Below are 6,815 nucleotides of genomic sequence, written 5' to 3'. Positions count from 1 at the left end.
CTGGGAAAGTGATAGACTCAAGTGAATAGTCGGAAACTGGAGAAGACGGCGGGTTGTCTTCGAAAAGCTCGTTCTCGTAAAAATTGCCGCGAGAACTGGGCTCTTCCTCTTCCTGTTGCTCTCGAAATAGTCTCCTCTTTGCGCGACAGGATCTCTCAATCTCGGGATCAAAAGGTAGCAGTGGACCACCTTGCGACCTGCGCATAAGACGAAACTACAGACAAGATATGAGAATAGTCTAAGGAACGATGTTCCTTAAACTAAAAGGGGAATTAAAAATAGAACAGCTAGTAATTGGAACAATTGCCTCCCCGGCAACGGCGCCAAAATTTGACACGTCTGTCGCGTACCTGTCAAAAATAAAACCTAACGGTCTCAACTAATATGTAGTAGAGGCAGTCGAGTATCGAATCCACAGGGAGGAATGTAACTACAGCTATCTATTTCTAATTCTAAGGTACAATTGAGTTTGATTAATTTTTGGTTTCTAACTACGGAGGTTGAAGGAAGAGAAATAAGGAAGAGCAGTAAAGCAAGAAATAAATTAAACTATCAATAAGAGAGATGCATGTCGGGACTTCGGTTCACTACGGCAGTTCAACAACTTAGCAGTAAATGACTCAGACGAACTAATTATGAGACGGATATTAGGAGGTCCTTTCGGTCCACTTCCCACCCTAAAATACCACTAACTTAACTGTCGTCCTCATTAGGGTAGTCTACTGTTTATAGCAGGCCTATTTAATCCAATCTTTCGATCCAGGGTTAATTGTAGCCAGTTTAATAGGTGACATAGAAGCGTGCACTCAACTAGGTCGGTGATTACAGTTATATTGCTATAGTGACAGAATCTCTTATATCAATTCGTCTAATTCATTCACTACGTCGTCATTATTCTACCGCAGATCCCCTAATCCCAACATGAAGGGGAATTAGCTACTCATATCTATTGATAAACTAACAGCATGTAAATTTCCAGCAGAAAACATAGCGAAATAATAATAAGAAGCAATGATAATAATTAGGGCAAGAAGGAATAAAAACAATAACATAAAACAGGAATTAAAACAACAAAGGAAGGTTAATTATTATTAAAGAAGAAAAGAGAATTACAATCTAAGCAATTCCGGCGTAAAGAACTCGAAATCCGATCAAAACAATCCAACGTTCAAAAGTAACAGTAGGCTAATGTGTATGATAGTAAAGATGATTAAGAGAATGCAAGATAAAAGATGACTAATAACCTAGTTAAACATAGGTTAAATAGCTAAAAAGCCTAAGTGTTTATGCGGAAATACTAAAACACGGACTAATTAAAGCCCACAGACGAAATCCTCTCGATCGAGTAGGCAAAACCACTCGATCGACCAACGGCTCAGCAGAAAACTCCTCGATCGACCTTCAGGGCACTCGATCGAGGACCAGATCAAATGTAGCTTACTCGATCGAGAAAGGAACAACTCGATCGAGTCTTGGGGAGCTTAGGAACCTCTCGATCGTCCTCCAAACAGCTCGATAGACCACTTGGATCTTCAATTCAGCTTACGTCTTCACTCAAATACCTCGTAGTGCGTGCAACAACACTTCTCAGTGCAACATCTCACTCTGGGATAATCCCGTCTCCTCTAAATGCATGCAAAAAGGACAGAAAAGAGCATGGTTCCGCTACTTTTGCGATCATTCCTACAAAAAGGACAAAATACACCAAAGTAGCCAATTCGGGGCAAAATACTATAAAAACAGTATATAAACGCATAGAAATACGTGCTGAAATAGGCCAAAAAGACTATACATTAGGCACGTATCAGTATGCAAATCAACAAGATGACCACCCTCCTTCGCCTTATATTTGCTATCCTTATTGAAGTTAGGATCAAAGTGTTTGGCTAGGATAGTGACTAAGCCGCCATTGACAATAACAGTAGTGCCCTTCTTCCCACAATCAACGTTGAGCCATCTATCTACCAAGAGCCTCAAAGAGTTGTAAGGCTTGGTGTGTACTCTTCCAATATTCAAAGCCGATTCAAGAAGAATAAAATCAAGTCTCGTGAAATGGTTGGTATCTTTCCTTGCAATTATGGTGTTTCCCATGACCTTGTGCCATACTCTTATGCCCGGATGGTGGACCAAAAGAGCACGACTCGCATGAAAGTCCTCAAATTTCCTCCCGGAAATTGCCTCCCAAAGAGGTTCGGGGTCATACTTTCCATAATTCTTAAAATAACGCGGTTCATCACTAAGACCCAAAATTTCACTCAATTCCCTAAAGGAAATGCGTCTACTAACATTAGCTAGACGAAACTCGAGATTCTCCCTATTCTCAACTTTGGTGACTTTCAAAGAACTCAAAAATTCAAAGGTAAGGGAGGGGTATGTCAATTCCTTTGTTTCAAACAATTTCTTCAACCCCATGGCTTTGAAAAAGGCTCTAGTTTGCTCAAGAACACCCAATTTTTCTAAGGTATCTTCACATATAAATTTGGTGGATTGAATTGATTTCCTAGCAAACTTGGCAAAAGTATTTCTATGGGTTTCGGAAATAAAAGTTACCTCCGGATAATGCAAAAGTTGATCAATTTCCGGAGTAGAAGGTGTTGTTGCTCCCATAGAAGGTTGTTGTTGTTGTTGCACTTCCAAGTTTGGTGTTGCTACCACCATAGCCAATGCTTTCTTTGTTTGAAGAGCCTTTTGCCTTTGTGAGAGTGCCTTAGCCTTTGGTGCCTTTGTTGCTCCCTTAGTCCTTGCCATTGATGAATTAACCAAGAAAAGAATGGAAAATCTTCAATTTGTAGTGTACCCAAATCGATTTAAAGGTGAAAGGCTTTGCCTTTATGAAATCAAAAATCGACTCAAAGGTTGAAGATTTGTGCTTGGTTTTGATTTTTGATGAAGAAGGAGTGATTAATTTGTTGTTAGAAGGATGGTTTTGATTTGATTTTGGTGAATGTTGTTGAGGGATTTTGTTTTTGTGATGGAGAGGGTGAGGGTTTGATGTTTTGAAGTAGTGTTTATGAATGAATGAATGAATAAATGAAGGTGGGAGGGATTTTATATAGACCGAAAATTTTGAACTGCGGGGGTAATCCGTGCGGATTCTGCCCAATCCGTGCGGATTCTGCCTTTTCTGGGTTTGATAAAACTCGCCTAAAGACGGGCGGATTCATAGGAAGACGCTCGGATTTCAAAACACGGGACGGGCGTCTTTTGCAGAAGACGGACGGATTTCATCCCAGAAATTTTCTTGTTTTCCTCACCGCAAAGACGGACGTCTTTCTTTCAAGACGGCGGATTCTTCAAGACGGGCGATTTCGCCTCGACGCCCGGATTCTCTTACAGTCAAAAATTTTCAAAATTCAGCTCAGTTCAGGACGGGCGTCTTTTCTGCAGTACGCTCGGATTACTGAAGACGGGCGGATTCTCCTGAATCCGCTCGGATTCGACCCCTTGTACCCGGATTCAATTCCATCCGTGCACAATGCATTTCCCTTACCATTCTTCCATTCTTCTTCGAATCATGTGTTCTTCATTGTGGGGGTACTACTAGGCATGGATAGCCTAGGCAATTGTCATCCCCACACTAAGGTAAAGCACTACACATCAATTGAAATTGTTAGTCCCTCCCTCATTTCTCTCAAACATGACAATTATCTTGATCAAAGTAAATAAAAATCCAAAGATGACAAAAATGCAATACAAGAATTGAAATGCGAGTTAGGGAGTTAGAAATATTTACAAGTGGTGGTTTAGGGAGGACTCCACCAAACTCTCATTCTTGATAAGATGTCAAGGGGGCATGTTCAAGGTGTTGTTGATGTTGCTCAACACCTTGAAAAAGTAATCAAAAGCTTGTTCATTATCATGGTAGAGGTCCTCAATAGTCCTTTGCCCTTGTTGTTGATCTTGATCGATGGCATTACCAATGTAGGGATTAAAAATCCCTTCAAATTCGTCGTCCCAAAGACCACAAACTTCATTAAGTTGATCATTGAAATTTCTTGATTTGATGGAGACAACTCTCCCAATTTCTTCTCTTGGCCAATGAGGCCATCCTCTTCTTCTTTGGTTGATTTTGATGAGCTTTGCAAGCTCTCCTTGTCACAATTCACTTGCTCTTTGAATGGAGCATCTTCAATTTTCTTCTTCCATTGGAGTTCCGATTTCTTCCTTTCATCCTTTCGGCTATAATGATCAATCATGAAACATGGTTCATGCAAATGAGGAGCTCTCAAAGTCTTGTCAAGATTAAAAGTTATGCTTTCATCTCCGACTTCTAGAGTGAGCTCACCATGTTTCACATCAATCACCGCACCCGCGGTGTGTAGGAAAGGTCTTCCTAGAATGATTGGAATGTTGGAATCTTCCTCCATATCAACAATGACAAAGTCCACCGGGATGAAAAACTTCCCAATTCGCACGGGGACATCTTCCCATATCCCTAATGGTGTCTTCGTCGATCTATCGGCCATTTGGAGTGTGATGTTGGTGCATTTAAGCTCTCCCATCCCCAACCTTTTACTCACCGAGTACGGCATGACACTCACACTAGCCCCTAGATCACATAAGGCTTTGTTGATCGTTGTGTCGCCAATGGTACACGGTATTGAGAAGCTTCCCGGATCCTTTAGTTTTGGAGGTGAACTCCCTTGAAGTATTGCACTACTCACCTTAGTGAAGGCGATAGTCTCAAGTTTCCGGATCGACTTCTTCTTTGTGAGGATATCTTTCATGTATTTTGCATAGGCCGGCACGTGATTGATCAATTCCGTGAAAGGAATCGAGACTTCCAAGTTCTTCACAATTTCCATAAATTTTCCAAGTTGATCATCAAATTTGGGCTTGGCTTGACGACTTGGAAAAGGAAGTCTAATCACAACGGGCTCCTTCTCCTTGACCTTGTCTTCATTTTTCTTTGAACTTTCTTCTTTTGATGATTCTCCATCTTTGGAACTTTGCACAATTTCTTCCTTTTCACTAGCTTCCACAACTTCATCCTCAACTTGCTTCTTCGGTGCTTCATACCTTGTACCACTTCTCAAGTGAATGGCACTAACTGTTTCATGTCTAGGGGGATTACTTTGAGGTGGTAATTGCCCCTTTTGTCTTTGTGAGCTTGAAGATGCTAGTTGAGTCAATTGGGTTTCCAACATCTTGGTGTGAGCTAGAATGTTGTTGATGGTTGTTTCCTTTGCTTGGCTATCTTTTTGCATTTGAGTGAAAAATTCTTGTTGATTCTTTTGCATTTGGAGGACCGCTTTTTGGACATCAAAACCTTGGTCATTTTGGTGGTTGTATAGATTTTGATTTTGGTAACCTTTGTTTTGATTGTAAAAGGGTCTTTGATTTTGGTTTCTCATGGGTGGTGGAGTGTATGTTGTTTGAGGGTTTTGAACATTTTGGCTTTTGTATGAGAGATTTGGATGGAATTTGGTGTTTTCATTGTAAAAATTGGAATAAGGGGTACCACTCTTGTATGCTTAGAAAGCATTCACTTGTTCATTTGTTCCCCTACATTCACCTTGGTCATGTCCCAAAGTTCCACAATTCTCACATATCCCACTTGGGATTGATGAGGATGCCGTCATGGCATTAACATGATGCTTTGATGATTTTGAGTTTTCTTCAAGTCTAGCCATAGCTTGTTCAAACTTCAAGTTGATTGTGTCAATGTGAGCACTAAGTTGAGCACCCAATTGAGTAACGGAGTCCACTTCATGCTTTCCTCCTCTAGTAGCCTTGTGAGGTCTACTATATTGTGAGTTATGGACCGCCATTTCCTCAATCTTGTTCCATGTTTGATTGTCATCAACTTCGGTGAACATTCCATTCGATCCCATGTTGAGTATGTTCCTTGAATCTTCATATAAACCATTCCAAAATTGTTGTACCAAGAACCATTCGCTAAGTCCATGGTGAGGACATGAGCGACAAATTCCCTTGAACCGCTCCCAAGCTTCATACAAAGATTCTTCATCCCTTTGCTTAAAACCCGTGATTTGAGCTCTTAGCATGTTAGTCTTTTCCGGTGGGTAGAATTTTTTGTAGAAAGCTAGAGCTAACTTCTTCCAAGAATCTATTCCAAGGGTGGCCTTATCAAAGCCCTTCAACCATTGCTTCGCGGTGCCGATTAAAGAAAAAGGAAATAAGACCCATCTAATTTGGTCTTGAGTCACGCCCGTTTGAGAGATTGCATCACAATAGTCGCAAAAGGTTTCCATATGAGAATGAGGGTCTTCACTAGGCATCCCCCCAAATTGGCTCCTCTCAACTAATTGGATGAAGGCGGACTTGGCAATAAAATTTCCGGTTAGATGTTGTGGTGTAGGAGTACCATTTGGTAGATTCTCCTCGGTGGGTACGGAGTGTGATGAAAATTTAGGCATTGTAGGTGGATTTTGTGGGGTATTGTGTAATGGGTTCTCCTCTCCTTCTATTGCGAAAGGATTGACGAACTCACTAGTGGGTTGAACAACTTCACTAATACCTCTTAAATTCCTCCTAACAAGTCTCCTATTGTTCGTCAAAGTTCTTTCAATTTCACGGTCAAAAGGTAGCAAATCACCTTGTGACCTTCTAGACATGCAAAATATCAAACAACTCGAAAACAATTAGAACAAACCTTGAGGAGTTTTTACTTCCCCAAGGCGAAGAAAGACACAACTAATAACAATAAAAAGGAAATCTAAATCAAACAAACACCGTCCCCGGCAACGGCGCCATTTTTGATCGGGTCCGTTTCGTGTTCACAATTAAAGATGTGGTCGTTGGGTAACGGTCGAATCAAAACACAATTTATAGCTTCACAAACAACTCTACAA

General features: G+C 40.9%; 1 non-coding gene across 1 annotated transcript; it reads left to right on the top strand.

Annotated features, from left to right (window-relative positions):
- The first annotated feature begins 5,901 nt into the window (after positions 1-5,901).
- On the top strand, positions 5,902-6,008 carry LOC141593493 (small nucleolar RNA R71). Its single transcript, XR_012521573.1, has one exon. It is a non-coding gene; the product is annotated as a small nucleolar RNA R71 (small nucleolar RNA).
- Positions 6,009-6,815: the final 807 nt, after the last annotated feature.

Source organism: Silene latifolia, chromosome 7 (assembly GCF_048544455.1).
Source record: "Silene latifolia isolate original U9 population chromosome 7, ASM4854445v1, whole genome shotgun sequence".
NCBI lineage: Eukaryota > Viridiplantae > Streptophyta > Magnoliopsida > Caryophyllales > Caryophyllaceae > Silene > Silene latifolia.
The sequence above is the reverse complement of the archived record's forward strand: the minus strand, read 5'-3'. Positions and strand labels throughout refer to the sequence as shown.